This window comes from Pholcus phalangioides, unplaced genomic scaffold (assembly GCF_987345545.1).
Source record: "Pholcus phalangioides strain wild (caught in Gottingen) unplaced genomic scaffold, Ppha-v1.0 ptg000008l_1, whole genome shotgun sequence".
Taxonomy (NCBI): Eukaryota; Metazoa; Arthropoda; class Arachnida; order Araneae; family Pholcidae; genus Pholcus; species Pholcus phalangioides.
This window is the reverse complement of record NW_028301601.1, coordinates 27,483,500-27,501,114: the sequence shown is the minus strand read 5'-3', so window position 1 is coordinate 27,501,114 and position 17,615 is coordinate 27,483,500. Positions and strand designations below refer to the sequence as shown.

Below are 17,615 nucleotides of genomic sequence, written 5' to 3'. Positions count from 1 at the left end.
ATACAGTAATATCTCAAAACTGACGAAACGATACTATCGTTCTGAGATACAGATATATTAACAATGAACTTTAACTTAAAAAAAAAAAAAGTAGCATTATTACGTCCCAAAAGTCGAATGGAGTATCCGTAGTGGAGCAACTGAGGCCGGCAGCGGATGAAACCGGACCCACGATGCGCACGCGCAGAGGGAATGCTGGGAAATAGCCAAGAAGCGGGGAGAAGAACAGGGGGGAAAGAGACGTCGAGAAAATGGACAGTTTCACTCAGGAGAAAGCATTCAATGTGTCGAGCAGAGAAAACATCTTGCGCGCGCGCGTGTTCTTTATTATTTCTCAATGAATTCGATAATGAGTAGTTGTTACTTAATTTAGGAAATTAATTTTTTCCTCGTCCATATCTCCAGCAATATTTCAATAGTGTCCTCCCTCCCATTACTCATCAGCTTTTTAAACAGATATCTATTGAAGGAGAAAAAAAAAAAAATCCGGAAAAGGTAGACGCCCTTCACAACGCCCTTCTGGAAAAAGCCTGTATCCACATATACGCTTAAAAATATTGTTTTATTATAATTATCGAATGATATAGATAATACGTCCGGATTATTCGGTCCCAACGAGGTCTTTCAGTCATAAAGGCTGTGATAATAATTTTAGTTTGCTTCGAAAGTAAAGGTGAGTACGTGATTTTTGTTATTTGAAATTTAATTTGTGTAATTAATGCTGGTGAAACACTTATGGAATTATTATTTTGATTGTCTGAGATTCATATTTTGGTTGTTTAAGGTTTAAAATATTTCATATTTATTTTTAAAAATTGTCGAGATGTGGTTTTTAGCAGTTTCCTAATTTTCGTGCATTTATAAATGTAGGAAAATTTATTCGCTGAATCAATTTATATCGTGATGGTTTTAATCCTTGACTATTGATATCTGTCATATGATATTATAGCCACATCTTATGCCTGTGATACCACATGATGGTTACTTTAATTGAAGTTTTAAATGAATGGCAATAGGCATGCTACTCTAAAGTATATGCTCGAATTTTATTATGAACACGTGTTGTGAAGTACTCTAATTTTTTTTTATCAATGGAAGAAGATCTACATCGTTACAGTGGTGATATCTGAAATGATCAGCGTTTATATCGGAAACTGCTTTGAAACATCACCCTTATTGCCTTATCGGGAGAAGCTGCCATTTTACTGTACTGTCTAAATCTTTCGATTGTCGTATAGTGATCTCGATTGAGTACTTAAACATCGTGGACGTAATGTCTTGGCACTGAAAATAAATATTGACGTATTGATCTGAAACAAGTATATTGAGATGTGTTGCCAATTTGAATCTTATGATCAATATCGGTGTTTTTGGAGTTGATCCTTTCTTATAAGAATTAAGAATGGGGTTTTCAAAGATGATTGATGCATGATTTGATAAATGAACATGAATTTTTTGATAAACATAAATGCTTTTAATATATGCACACAGTCGAACATGGTTAATTCGAAGATTAAAGTCACTGGAAAAGCTCGAATCCAAAATTCGAACTATCCAATTAATTATTCCTGGATCCGTAAAATGAGTAAAAATTGAAAATTATCAATTGGTAAAATTTTTTTTTTCAAATATGAAACTGTTTCCCAAATTTTAATAATTTTGAAATTATAATTGGTCTTAGCTGCTAAATTATTCCGCTGTTCTGGAATCATCACTAGAGAGTTTCTTGACCATGCTCAACGCTTGATTTACGGAAACAGGTCATGATCACCCGTTACGAAACAGTTAACCAAATTTTACTTATCTTGTACTATCAAGTCAAGGAAATATACTTTCATTAACGTATTACGATTGGTACTTTTCATACTGTTACTGGTGATGGACAGATTCAGATTTTGAATGGTACACCTTGATCCGTATGTTGAATAACAAAATCGGTATCAAGTGGTGTACATTCTCGATGAACTGCAGCTGAACAATTTTAAAATGGGCATTAAATTATCACAGAAAGAGTAGAAAAAAAACACAATTTTCAAACTTTTATTTGTCTTTAAAAATTTGTTTTTCTTTGGTCGAAAAAAGCAGTCTGCCTGTCTTGCAGAAATTTTCGAAACTAAATTTGCTTATACAAAACTCAATTTTTTTTCTCTCTCCAACTTGGAATTGTCTAAAACCTTCCAAAAAATTCGAATTGAACAATTGTAACACTAAATTAGATAGAAAACTCAAGGGGAGTTCATAGAAGTTCGAATCCTCCAAAATTCGAATTAACCGAGTTCTCTGTATTTATCATACGTACTTATTTTCGAACATATAACTAAAACGTGCATGGCTAAACATGAAACCACGTTTTATGCTAAGTTTTCTTACACGAAATATTAAAAGCAACACGTTGTTGATGAATAAACATATGACTTGAGAATAATTTGTATCGTGTTGGTTAAGAAATTTAACATTGGTGAACCATTTAATCAATAATATTTTAATGTTCATGATGTATGTGTGAAAATCCTTCCTAAGCTACTAATTGGAGCTATTAATATTTCTTACTGCAAAATAAGATAGAAATAGTGGACATTGTGTATTTACTCGACCCAATTTCTAAACCAAAAATCCTTAAGAACTAGTTCGGGAATTCTCTACTGCAGTTCCGATCGCTTTTGGAAGTGGCATCTATGAAAAAGAAATTAAATTTCTACACAATTCTTTAACTGTTATCACCGGTTTTCTGGAATCTACGTCGATATCTCGGGGAGCCCTATTCGATTCACGGAATTCGGACAGAATTACGTGAATTGCACAAAAACAAATCTTTAACAAAAGATGAATGAAAACAATGAAAATTAAAGATTTCCGACCAGTATGAGATAAACCAAGTGATGTGATAGGAACTAGATCCTTACGATCGTTTTGAAACGGTTCCGTTCTCAAAAGATAAAAATTAATTTAAAATGGTCATGGAAGGGAAGGACCATAACGTCAGCTATCACGGTGAACGTCAACGGTAGATTGAAAATGCACAACGATCGCATAGTTGAGGTTTCCCTGATTGTGTAAATTCCGACTGGTTTATAAATTGGCGATATATTGTAAAATATTTCGGTACACGCACAAGCAATCGATTTCACGGATGTCGATATAATGTGACTTCTCAAAGATGGGATAAGTTAGTCTGGGTTTTTAACCTTATGAAAGATTTTTGATAGGCTCAAGTTAAGAGTTCAGGTTAATGCCTAAAACATATATTTTTTTGGGAAAGAGAAAATTCAACTGCCATTGCGGGAAATCAAACCCACATTCTTTCACATTCCGGGTAAACGCACTATACTGAAGAGGCAACGAATATCTGGTTCTTTCCTTGGAGCTCGTGTGCACTGAACGGGACGACTGGATCAGGTCAAAGCTGACAATCAAGTTTGATTCCCATCCGGGTTAGTTGAATTTCTCTTTCCAAAAAATATATCGTCGCATCAGCCAGCTGTTAAAACCTTTGTATGGATAGCGGGGAGTGACATCCTCGGATAAGTCGCCATCTGGTGGCATTGTCAGCAATTGTGAGCTTTGGTTCGACCGTCCATATACGGTCTCGTTCAGTGCACACGAGCTCCAAGGAAAGATTGAGATATTCGTTGTCCCTGTAGTCTAGTTGTCTAGGGCGTTCTCCCGGAAAGTTAAAAGACGTGGGTTCGATTCCCCGCAGGGGCAGTTGAATTTTCTCTTTCCAAAAAAATATATTTTCGCATCAGCCAGCTGTTAAAACCTTTCTATGGATAGCGGAGAGACATCCTCGGATAATCAAGCTATTTCTTGAAAGTTTCGTCAGCGCTATAAGCTTACAAAAAAAAAATTAATAAAAAAACAATTACTAATATCTTATTTTACCACAAATAAAGCAGTTTTTTTCATACAATTTTTTGAAAGGAAACATTTTGGAAAAGCAACGTCTTTACTGCATTACACAAAAGTATAATGCAGTGAACTCTTTCACGGGGCCGGATCACGTTAAAGAATTTTAATGTTTTTATCGGTCAAATTAAGATTTGAACTTATTTTCTTGACTTCTTTTTATTTTCCCTTCTGATTCTTTAGTTTAAATATACCAACCTATTTCAATTTGATTGAAAAAGAAAATCCTATGTTTTCTGGACCTGCCCGTGCCCAAAGAAACAACATTCAAATAATTAAAAACCAAAAAACACGAACTTTATTTTTCTTAGAAATTAGTGATTCAAAAAAATTAAATTTATGACGTAAGTGCTGAAATGAATAAGTTTTTGTTTTGCGAATTGAGTTTAGAATCTCACGATCAGGGAGAAAAAAATTAAGTATCGAGTGCTTTCATGTAAGAAAAACATTTTTTTTCTAATGCGATTATTTTTTGTCATTTGATTTCGTTCAGTTTCTTCATTTTGACATCATGCACGTGTGCATTATGTTCAAACATTTCTCTTTTATGGCATCAGACATAGGTCTTCGGTCATTCGCATAAAGCTGTGGGCTTATTTTTGAAACAAATAATAAAATAATCGAAATAACAATTTGTGGAAAAATCCATTATCCTCTTCAGGTAACTCTTAGTCAGTAACTTAAATTGCAGTTTACGATATCGCGTATACCTTTCTGAATTTTCACGATGTTCTGCTTTAATTTTTATATAAGTTGCATTATATATTTGGCAACCAAATTATGAAGCAATGAAATATGTATTTCATACGCAATTAAAACTTATTTACTGAACATACTCGTTCATTTGATTTTCTCTGAATTTCATAAAAAATTTTTGAAAATTAATTAATTAAATTGAATTAAATTTTCACTGGAAATTGTGGGGACAAGCGCATTGTAGTTCACGTGCCCGAAATTTCAGAACGATTTGCCCAGTATTTTTCTATAAATTATAAAATGTCTAAACTCCAAAATCTTTTGGAAACATAGTATTTATTTAACGTTTTCTAGTGATGAATATATAACATCAAGCACGGAAAAAAAAATATTTACACTTAAATGTAAATACATTTCTCATTAATGTAGTGACAAAATATTCCCATATTTCTAATGCATAAAGTAATTTAGACGCACATGAAGTGACTGAAATGAAGGTAAAAAAAACATATCGATTATGGAATTATTGATGAAAGAGAAGCCTTTATTCACATTGAACGATCGCTTTTTTTTGGCATTGATTCAAGAGTGAAAAAAAAAACTGCCAAAATAAAAGCAGGCGTTTTCATGAAAGCAAATGAGAAAAATACGAGTACAGTACATAACGTAAAAAATATAGAACAAGGTGTGCGTGTGCCTCGATGTTATTATTGATCCCCCTTTTTTTTGCGTCCACAAAAAGTCTTTTCTTCAATGGCCTTCACTTCCGTGACCGAAGCAACACAATTCTGGTAACATTATGGCCATTTTCTCTTTTTAATACTTGTGCCTGACAAGAAACGTTTTAGACGGCGCCCGTCTAATGCAATTATTTGTTGTGCGAGTTCCTATTCCATTAACTACAGCATATTTGCCACTTTAAGAAATGAAAATAAAAAGCGGAGTCTATGGTGGATTGAGACTAATGGTCTGTCACCGCGATGTCGAGAAGGACGTTTTCCGCTTAAATTCGACCAATGCATTCGGTCTAGTTTAATAAAGTCTAACTGGAGTTGTCAGTGGACAAATTTACGGTTTTTGAGGAATTCGGTAGCTTCACAAAATGCGGTGGAATTTAGTGATTCAAGGTCGTCAGTGAATTGGTTTAATTTTCGCTTTTTTTGTTACGAGGATGGGTTCTTGTTGGTGCATATCAGTCTTGGTCACGTTAGAAATTCTTGCCGCAGAAGCTTATTTACGGGGGGGGGGGGGTTAGGAAAGCTATAGTCCTATGTTCGGGTCCATACCATGGGGAAGCGGATTTGAGAAATGGGTAATAGAGGAAATGATTGGAATGTGGCTACAGAATTCATGTAACCTAATGAAGATAAAACAATAAATCCGCCTCTTCCTAGAGACCGAAGGATTAGGCCAGTGAGTGATTAAACGAGGGACCGAGAGTTTCTAAGTGAACATGAGAGACCTTGAGAAAAGTCACCAGGTCAGTGTTCAATCAAGAGCGACTTGAAGAATTTGCAAGTACGTAAGCGGCCAAAACAGTGTGCAAGTACGTGGATGAACAAGTGACCTGTACAGGAAGTGACTAGGTCAGTGGGCGCCCAGAATATATGCCAGCAGTGCTGGAAAAATCTCCGAAATATTTACATACCCAGTCTTGCATGTAACTTAAAATAATGGATGCTCCTAAATACGTCTGAAAGTATTTTCACTGAATTTACTTACGTAAAAAATTCGAAAAACCAATTCGGTATTTCTTATGCACACAAATTAAATTGTTTTTAATTAAAATTTTTGAAGAAGTATGAAAACTCGAATGTAATAACCAGTTGAAAATAAAATTAGTCAAACCGCTAATTATACGGTAATTTTCCGCGCTCTAGGCATCTGAAAAGAAGTCACCAACTTACAATTCACCTCTCTTGTAGAATCGTGGTCGATTTACCTTACGGGACCGGACTTGAACATGTTCATTCGGTTGTAAATTGCCCATGGCGATAGACCATAGTCGGGCTATTTTTTAAAATAAAATACCCTTACGAGGCGTGGACGTAGGATAGGATTGGATATTATGCTACTGAAAAACCAGCACAAATCCTGAGAAAAAGCCAAAACATAACAAAAATTGGTACTAAAATCCTGTGCCTTGTGAGGTTTAGTTCAATGTGCCCTCCCCCTTTTTTCAGCCTTTTTCTCATTGCAGACAGCTGAAATTAAGTAAGTTTTCGTGAACCGGCATGAATGGGAAAAGTGATTTTGCGAACCGGTGAAAAAAAAAATTCAAGGAGGAAAATTTTCCAACCTCCTGACTTGTATTTCGTATTTTTTATTATAAATGAAAGAAATCGCATAAAGCTAGGACTCCTGATGTTGCCACCTATTGAATAAAAACAAAACTATCTGTGATAATTCGTAAAATAATTTTTCTAAATCAATCTGCAAAGTTAAATTGAACATTTGGTTTCGTTTTTGCATTTTTATGCTACATACAAGTGTACATTTTAATCACTGAAATATCGGTTACCAAAACTTTTTGGCTAAATACAAAATAACCTAACGGCAAACCTAAAAATATATTAATCGGAATTTTGGCGCGCATAAAAGTTACACCGGCATACAACATCAAAAAAGTATATACATATAGTTACATAACACATTTAGTTTTTCTTGTTGCATACCGGTTTGAAATCAATAAACTTCGCTTCAAATATTATAGCATAGTTCAGTATTTATTTGATAGGGGGCAGCAGGTATCGTATATTGTGATATTTTCCCAATATTTTTGTATAGAAGAAAAATGCCCAGAAATATTTTCTAGAATCAATCGCAGAATTTTTACGTTTTGCACCCTATAGACTGTACAATAAGGTCATAATTTTTTAAAAAATTATGATTTTATGAAAACTAAGAAGCCTCTTTTACATGGATACTATCAGGATATACTATTTTACTGCAAGTGAGGGTTTTTGTTTTCCAGAATAGCCCAGGTGCAGTATATAAGGGTTCATATCCGTTCCGGGCTACTAAATTATTAGGACCATGAAAATGAATCGAAATATGTATTATACAGTTTGCGGCGGCTCACCAAAGACTCGCCAACAGTCGCCAAGTGCGGGGACGCGCGAGAGGATGTATTGTGACTCGACAGTCCGGAGCATAATGCTGATTCGATAAGTTGCGTTGTCTGTGATACAATAAAAGCTGATTGGCAGCGACGATGAACTTGTGACAAAGAAAAACTTCTTCGGAAATTTCACGCATGTGTGTACGAACACCCATCGTCGATGAAAAAATTAAAATTTCTTCTTTGACACACACACAATCTCAAATATAGATGGCATCACACTGAAAAATCAAACTACACTAGATACACACTCACTGTTAGGTACACACACGAAGTTGTACTCGTTTTGTTAGATAAACGAGTGTTTCGTTAAATAAACCCATAACAAAAGCATACCTGCAATATTGGATCTTTTGAGCTAAGACACTCTCCGATAAAGTAGTATTCGTTCGACATTCGAAAATCCTAACAATTCGGCTCCAATTCCCTTATTTGGGATCAGTAACAGAAGGAAAGAAGGCAGGTCTAGTCGCAAAATCTCCTCAATTACCGCCAAGTTCAATCTATAGTTCACCATTAGCATCGAATCGTTTGGTTCATAACTCGAAAAGTTGATAAGTTGGACAGAGTCTTATGGTCTTGTCAAAGGTATCGATCACCTCTAAATCGTTATAACCTATTAATGAGTATAACAAATATTCAGAGAAATCAATTAAAATGTTTTTATAAAAATGTAGATCATGTACAATCTGATACATTGAAGCAACACGCTAATGCAACTTTTATTGATTCACACTTTCTTCCCGCCCCCCCCCACCCCTTCGCTAAGTTCTTCGGTAATTACCATACAAACGGGTCACACAGCCGACCTTCTATGTTATTCATCAGCCCGTTGGGCTCTCGTCCAACACGCGACACATGTAATTACTCTCCAAGAAAGCGTGAATATCATGTCAATGATGCGTTTTTTTTAAAACCACGACACCAGCAGTGTAACATGCATATAACGTGCTTATTGAATAGACTTCACTTATTTAGTATCGGTTATATTTGTTCAGTATTTTTCTTATCGGTAATTTTTCTTTAAGTGAATTATTCCAGTCTGTTTCATGTCAAAATGCTTGAAGTTGTATTTTACAAATACTTTCTAAATAATGAACAGGGCAGGAACTAGGAGGTTGGGTGCAAGGTAGGGGAAAGTTAATCCTGCCAATAATCTGGGAGACGGTCAGTTTTAGTGGAAACAAATACCGACATGGAATCGACCTTTTACAGCAGAGGTCGAAGTCAAAATTACGTTAGTCCTCACCCACGACAAAAATGATCCTGAATCCTAGCCTCTGGGTCCATAGGCAGAGATCTCTAGTGGGCCCTCAGTCTAGACTTTCCACGGGCCTCGCTATGAAGAATTTATAGCGTGAAAAGGCAAAAAATAAGAATCGTCCCATAGAGGATCCCCAATAGAAAAGGATTAGATGGTTACGACCTTGATTAACCCTTTAAGCGGTTTGTAAAATTTCCTTGATCCACGCATTATAACTGGCACGATGGAAATCAATAAACCCTCTGCAGAATGTCACATTTTTTCAAGAATACTTTTCCTATTTTGTGTAGTTCTAAAGTGCTCCCGACACCTAGAATGATAAAAAACGAGGAAAAATAATCAAGCTTTATTATTTATACTGTAAGCATATTCCTGTGCTACCCCGAAGCGAAAGACAAATTAAAAGAAAAAAAACAAATTCAGTATTTGTCCCGGTTTCTCAGTCGAGATCTAGCCACCCTATCCTAGGCCTACCCAAGTCTGTTCCCGTACCCTAAAAACTCAGTTGTGTATCTATGAGCGAGATGAATTTTGATGATGGTGACATCTTTTTAAACGCCAACAGCACGCTAACTCGGGTCAAAGCTCACAATTGCTGACAATGCCATCAGATGGCGACTTATCCGAGGATGTCTCTCCGCTATCCATACAAAAGTTTTAATAGCTGGCTGATGCGAAGATATATTTGTTTTGGAAAGAGAAAATTGAACTGCCCCTGTGGGGAATCGAACGTGATTGTCAGCAAATGTGGTGACTCTTTGGCCTGAGTACGGTCCCGTTCAGTGCACACGAGCTCCAAGTAAAGATTGGGATATTCGTTGCCTCTGCAGTCTAGTGCGTTCACCCGGAAAGTGAAAGGACGTGGGTTCGATTCACAGCAGGGGTAGTTGAATTTTCTCTTTCCAAAAAAATATATCTTCGCATCAGATTCTTTATTGGTGACCACATTTTTGCTTTTGATGATTTTAGTCAAAATGGGCGTGGTAGCCCAGATCGATAAGATAGTCGCTACATACGGTGTGAATTTTATGCTCCAAAATACCGGTTACTATGTTTGGTGTTCACAAAGTGATTTTGCAGCAAACGTAAAAACATAATAACCGGTACTTTGGCGTGTAAAACTTACTCTAATATGCAGCACAAAAATTAAACATTTGTAGTTTAATACTAAATTTTGTTCGTTTTCATGCTGAAAATCGGTTTAAAACCAATAAATATTCAACAATTTATTGTAAAAAAGTTTTATCCTTATTTTGATAGATGGTAGCAGAATTCCTAGTGCAAAACTTAGAGTTCATGTTTGAATCGAGTGTTCGAAATGGTGGGGATATCCCTTAGGGCAGGACTACAAAAAAAATTTTGATAAAAGATTTTTTAAAAACTTGCAAAATACAACCAGTAATTGCATCGCTTTGTTTTATCGGACCTTTATAGTGTAATCGCTGCCTTAAGCCGGATCCACACCCGCAACGTTACGCAGACCTCAGAACATGCCAATATGAATGGAAACCATTTGGACCATCAATATTAATTTTTTTTCTTCGGAGAACAGAGCAGAATACCACCGAGTTCAAGGCATGGTACGTTTTGCGAGAGTCGAATGATCCTGTTTTGTTTCAAAGTTAATGGCGGTTTTTTTCTCGATTTTCATGAATTTGATGTAACTTGTGAAACTTAAAACTCTAGAAATTGTTCGCTGTGAGCACTGAAGCTGTAAGGCAGATTTTATATTTCTGGATGACATTTTGCTCCTTAATGTTAGAGCACAAACATTACGCTTTGATGGGGCAGACAAGTTAGGGATGCACCAGATCGTTTGATGCACATCGAGAACATCCAATTTTACTTGATATATACGTTTTAGAAATGATTTGCATAAACACCGGTGTCACGCAATAGCAAAATTTCACGAATTTCACTTTTTTGCAGCACTGTACCCCGTGGAATGTCTTGTATTGATGAGGTACTTGTAATATGTTTTTTATCCAGTGACGTAATAAAAAAATGATTTGCATGAATAATCGCAGTGCTACACTACTGTGAAATGGTGGAAATGAAAATGTCTTTGTCCCACTAATTTTTTGCTTACCGGAATTCACAAAAATAGTAACATATCAAAAACTATTCCTCAGATGCCCTTGTAATTTCACTCACAATCGTACACATGAACGATATATAATTGAGTTTCATTATTGTGAAAATATTTCTACCGGTTTTTATTCCCGCAAATATTTGTATCGTCTTATGTCGCACTGTACATTTTAGTGTATAGGAACCAATTGCGACCGAAGCAAAACGTCGTATAAACGATGTTAGCGGACACTCCCCTTTAGAGGACAAAATTTTTGGTCCCATGGGTGTCCGTTATTGAGGGGTTCTACTGTATGATTTTCTAAAGTAAGTATTTGAATCTCCAGGCAGGGATTTCCAGCTTTGCTGCCCGCTAGCGCCCCCCCCCCTCCCCAGCAAATTACTTTGACCTGGGTTCGTGATGCTGTTATCAAGGGCCCTTCTTATCTGGCACCTGTTATTTTAATCAGAAACAGGCTATATCAGAAATAGGCCTATTGAGTATCACGAAAGAAATTCCGCTCTATTCGTAACAACTGCATTCATTTCCGTCGGAGGTTGTTTTTTACTTTGTTCAAATATCTTTTATTTATTATAGTGTGTGTTTATGACGCAATGTTTCCACAAGAAATCGCCTATGCTGATTAAACACTTGAAGGGGAAAAAAAAATGCTTCCGTAAATAGGAACGTTCTCTACGTTTTCTACGCAAGGTCACCAAAAATTAAGTCCTTGTAAGATATATAAAGAAGATTTGTTCAGAGAGAATGGAAAATTTGTTTTAAGACTGCTATTTACCCGTTTCTTAAGAACCAGACTCGAGTGTCTCGCTATGGGAGCTTTTGTATGTTTATGGGCCTTGAAATTGCCTATTGGGCCATTCCGCATGTAAATATTGGTCGCACGTATGATACTTTGTCTTTTTGCAGCTTTGTTTTTTTTTTTTTCGAAAAACTATCAAAACAAAAGTAATTTTAGTTGCAGGCTACCAAGGTAAAGTGTTTTAATTAAAATTTTTAGTTCTTACTTACGAACTAGTTCAAGAGGCCGGTAGAGGACCAGGGTACCCGATTGCCAATGAGACGAGGACCATGGACCCATTTTGCCGATAAGACCGAAGGCAGGGACATTTCTTTGCTAATGTGATGAAGACCACGGAACCTCCTTTACAAAATAATTATTCAGCGCATAATATAAGAACGGTAAATTGTTTCCTCAACTGACCTCACCAGCCCTTAATGTGTAGACGGATGCAGGAGATGGGAGGCGATCGCCCCGCTCCGTTCAGAAAAAAAATTGTCTCAATGACAATTTTTTTCCATGGGTGGAAATTCATCCCCCCCCCCTCTTCACTACACATACCCCCACCCTTGGTGATCCAACCCCACCGCCCATCATTACTCTTAAATCGAGCGTGGTCTCATCGGCTCGAGTTACTGAATGCTACCACGGTGTGTGGCAATAATTATTTCCACTGATTCATACGTAAAGCCGGATCACGCCTGCTACGTTGCGCGATTCTGAGCTGCATTAAACCGGGTACGGAAAATCCATCATTAAAACAGACAGTAGCCAAAATAAAATCAGCGTAGGGAACAGTAGTTGGATATAGTAGTTAGACTCGAACCCCGGACTCTCGCTTGCTGGAAGAGTGCTCTACCATCCAAGCTATGGAAGCAGGTAGAATATTTGGAAGGTTGAAATATTCTATCTGCTTCTCCATAGCTTGGATGGTAGTGCACTCGCCCGGCAAGAAGAGACCGGGGAGGCAGTGATGAATTTTCTTCCTTTTAATCATCTCCACAAATCAGTCTTTCAACGAATCTTGTATTAACAAGTGGAGAAGACATTTCTATATGTGCAGTAATATAGAAAGAATAAGCGCATCGGTTACATTCGCTCGAATGTAGCCAATAAGACAAATGGTGCTTTTTTTCAAATTTTGTAAAAGATCTTAAACTTCTACAGTGTCATCTCGAACTAACTTATGCAGGATCAACTCTCCCAGCACTACGCAGCTTCAAACAGTGCAAGATCTGATTTTGAGGTGTGGCAAGCACCGCGGCTATTCTAGATAAGCGCAAACCCCCACCTCAATTCTGATCCTTTCTTCTTATCTTTATTGTTTCACCCGCAGTCATAATGCAGGATTAACTCAAGTTCCAGATTTGGCGATATTTGACTTGACTCCCAGTATACATTTTTTATTCACGAGAAACAAAACACAGTCTTTGGTTCACGAGCACGACAGGTGGCGATAATATTTAGCTAATGGCAAAGCAGTAACATGGAATTTTCAAAACTTAGTCACACTCGCGTAAGCTGGGGATCGATGCGAGATTTTCGGGCAGTTGGTCGAGAGACAACAGAAAGTTTGGACTGGTTGCAAGCTTCGAATAGGTGAGCTGAAGTTTTGTTGAGCGCCAATACGAATTTTATCTTTTGGTGGGTAATAGTCTAAAATGGAAAGAGATTTCTTTTGCGCACTCGGTCATACACCGTCGGTTAATGTAAAGGCAGCATGGTCGACGTTGATCACTGTCTACAGATATGCGAATCAGTCGACAGATAAGTTTCACTTAATAGTGTTAGATATACGGGCTTTCAGACCTTAGTGGTTGAACTGAACAGGCAGTATGACGTACCAGTAGGTAGCTCAATTAGTAGTGATTCGGTGAGATTCAGAAAATTGATTGATCTTTATTTCAGATGTAACGAGGCAAAAAGTAGCAAAGGAATGCTTTAGAGACAATTAGTGCTCATTGAAAAAGTGGTAGCATTTTTTAGGAATGACGTCATTTAGCTGCTGGTAAGGAGGATAGGAAAAAATCGAGAGCAGTAAAAGAAAATATGGTTAGCCCAGAGGTACATTTTTCTAGTTCAGAGTCAGTTTCTGAATGTGAATTATGTGAAACAGGTAAGCCAAAAGGTGTGTTTAACCCGAAAGGTTTCAAATATACAATAGTGAAAATGAGTAATAGTGAAAAATGTGATGTATAGGGGTAACATAGATGATAGGGGTGACCCAGAGGATAATGCCCAAAAACAAGAGGTATTATCTGGTAGTAACAACAAGGAAAAGGTAAACAACAAAAAAAATAGAGACAGTGGAGGATGATCCACAGCAGGGAGGCGGTACTGCTTTGGCCTGCAAATCAGTGAAAAAGGTATATTTGCGACGAGATTGAAATACAACAGACAACAGGACAATTGGAAGCAGCAGTGGGTGTGGATATAGTCGACAATGGTCTTGGAGCCCATAATTATGAGGAAAACAGCATTTGTATTTTGCCGCTCTTTTTCCATTCTAGTCTAATTTTCTCGAATACTTTCTTCGAACTCGCCACTGTGTGCCATAACCCGTTTGAAACACCCCCCCCCCCCGTATTCCTGCAAGTATACCCGCGTAAGCCACTTTCGATCCCTCACATGCTTGCACACTGTTTTTGTCACTTGCACACGCTCTAGGTCACTATTTTGGTCGCGCACTGACATTGGTTCCTTGATTTATGGTTGGTTGGTCTTTTGATCATTTGCATGTTTATATATGCTGTAGGTCACCCAGATCCTTGCACTGGCTCTCGGCCAAACTTTTAATGGGTTACACGTGCTGTTGTCCCGTTGCCCCCAACGCAATCTAACCCATAGGATCTTATGTTATACCCGCAAAGAGCTTCTGCCGCTCCCCGTGGAACAGCGATTCCTTACGCCCACGTTGGGAATCTGCTCTATATCGATTTTTTGGTCATTCACATGCACGTACTCGCGCTAAGTAACTGTTGCAAACTCTGGGACAACCTTTTGGTCACTCACTTATTCCCTTGTTGTCTGGACAGAGGCCGAAATATTGACATTAATAACAATTTTGCCGCCCTTCTCGTTCTACAAACGTTTTTGGTCACTAACCCGTCAAATTTGTCGCCACTCTGCATTTACAACCCTGTAAATACGCCACTTTTTGTGTCTCACATCAACTGTTCGTCGTAGAGGTAAGGTGCCAGTGTGTAAAAAAATGTTCAAAATGTGTTCAGAACTCACTAGTTTCAAGATTAAAAATTTAGATTATATTTGACACTATTTTTAAACAGTCCTCCGTCATCTAACTTCCAATTAGAAAGTTTGTCCTGTGTCTCGAGTCCAGTCCACGTTTCCAAGTAAAATATTCGCTGAGATATTTGAATTTTGAATCAGAAAAGTTGGGAACGAACAGCATGAGTTATTGGTATGTGATTGATACGCTTTTTACAAACACCTTGCAAGGTCGATTGTAATCCTTTCGCCGGCCGAAGTTCCATACAGGTTGCCATAAACGTCATTCAGACTACCTAGCAAGTTTGCCACATTTTGAAACACATCCTATTTCGTTTCTTATTTTGACGTAGAATCTTCCTGATTGGCTCAAATACCGCTTAGGGATTGGATGTGGAGCATAGAAATCGCCAATTCTGAGCCTGATCATTTCTTTTCCTCACAACGATGATACTATGAGCAGGAATTTTTTTCCCCTGAACATTCTTAGGGAAAATGGACTACTTACTGACGTCACAAGGAGACTGCGGTGACATTCTATCTCTAGGTGGTGCTGGTTTAACCCTCCGTAGTAGGGCCACACCCATGTCTAGCCTGGTCCGATAGACGCTTGTAAATATTTTCTTCCAATATTCGTCTTCCCCTGCTGCAATGAAGCAACAGCGTAATGGGCTGGCTACACACTGACCCATCTTGGCTCAATGTCCCTTGGCGAATATATGCTTCCAGAACAATTGAATACGTTAACACGTGTTATTACTTTTGGCATTTTTCCAATATGTGGCCCAGACTGAATGTAAGGATTGGAAAGAGGAAGGCGGCTCCTTTTTGACTCTGGTTGGAAAGTCCTGGACGTGGTTTTTTTTTTGCGATCGTGTTGCCAATGACTTTCAGCCTTCAACACTGTTTTTGACTATCATTGCCAGTGGCGGAGCGGCCACACTACTCGCCATGAATGTATCGGGCCAGACTGAACATGAGTGTAGCCTCTACTTCAGGGCAATAAATTCACAACACCTGTGAGCCTCGGAGGCACTCGGAAAACCTTGGAGGCCCTTCTAGCAAATTCATGTATATGAATTCGCTAGAAGTGCCTCCGAGGAATGTTCACGGGGTATATACGCTGTTATATATATAGTATTCTCATATCTGAATGGAAGTTCAGCACAATCACTTCAAAGCATTGTGTAGTTCATAAGCCAGTTTAAACCACCACTAAATGCAGTTTTTATTAAACTATTTTCTCATCTTCTAGTTCCTCAAGCACATGTGGATTTACAAACTTTTTAAATGCCGGGTGTCCTCCTTAAATTCATAAAAATTAAAGGAATTGGTATATTTGAAAGCCGTTTGCGAAAGCTATTTCCACGAAAAATATGAAAAAAAATTCGTTCAAATTCTTGTCGTTAGGGGACACTGGTGATGATTATTAACTGAACCTTTCTGCGAACTCTTCTGTGTCTGGAAAATTCACAAAGCTTCAGCCGGCGATTCATGGCTGAGGCAAAATAAGTCCAATAGTGCTTCATTCATCCCTGTCAACATCAGAATCAAAACTTTGTGTAAGTGCCAGTAACAGGAAAATTCGGAAATGAGATGTTAATCGTGCATTTTACAAGACGACTTAACCGTACATTCACCTCGTGCACATTCCTCTACGGAATTTCTAACGAATCGGCGCATGCCGAAATGTGTTCTACGTGCATGTGTAGCCCTAACGTATTTGTTGTCGAGTTGCGATTGTCTCGTGTTCATGCTGCCATCTATTTTCCGTTTTCTGAAGTAAAGGTGGAAATAATTTTGAATTACCATGTTATGTCAGTATAGTGTTGTGGGTCTGCCTGCTCTCTGCGTAGAGACTTTTTCAAGTGTGAGACTCGCATTCACGGCTTGAAGCTGAAACACCGCAGAAAGCCAAAGAATATCTTATAAAATTTATGACTGATTTGCATATGTACAATTTGTTTCCGGGCAGCGTCCTCTATCGACAAAAATTTGAATAATTTTTTATTGTCAAACTATTAATTAATCGATATTACAAGATCGATTCCTCAGACTATTTTGTGAATTTTTAAACTATTTCGTAGAAAACATGAATTTTTAAATTGGAAATCGTGGCGAATTATTAAATAAAACAGTTTTTAAATGGAAATCACGTGGATTTTTGAGTGAAAAATAAGTTTTAGTATGAAAAACTCAAAAAAAAAATTAATTTAAAATCAAAAAGTGGTGAAAAAAATCGTAAATATTGAATCTACAACGCGGATGAATGATTAGAAACATGTAATTGTAGAGATGGATATTGAACCAGAAAAATGATAGAAAAATATAAGTTATTATTATGTAAAAGCGTAATAAGTTTTTAAATTTTATCAATTCCATTGTTTAAAAGATGATACTTTACGAACGTGAATAGTTCGTCGCATTGGCGCAGAAAATCTCGGACTTATATAGCCCAGCAGCGATACATGAAAACTTTTATAGCATCTGAAAAAAAAAATGTCATAAAACTTCACCTCGGCGAAGATTT

At 37.4% G+C, this 17,615-nt stretch overlaps 1 protein-coding gene across 2 annotated transcripts in view; it reads left to right on the top strand.

Annotated features, from left to right (window-relative positions):
* Window positions 1-202: 202 nt before the first annotated feature.
* Window positions 203-17,615, top strand: part of LOC149084138 (very long chain fatty acid elongase 1-like) — a 57,371-nt gene continuing 39,958 nt past the window's right edge. Inside the window, exon 1 of one of the 2 annotated variants that reach the window (XM_089234483.1) lies at window positions 203-673. The gene's annotated coding sequence lies outside the window, so the exon portion shown is untranslated. Of the gene's footprint in view, window positions 674-13,220; window positions 13,457-17,615 lie in introns of those variants that run through there. The other variant, XM_089234484.1, reaches the window with a different exon arrangement.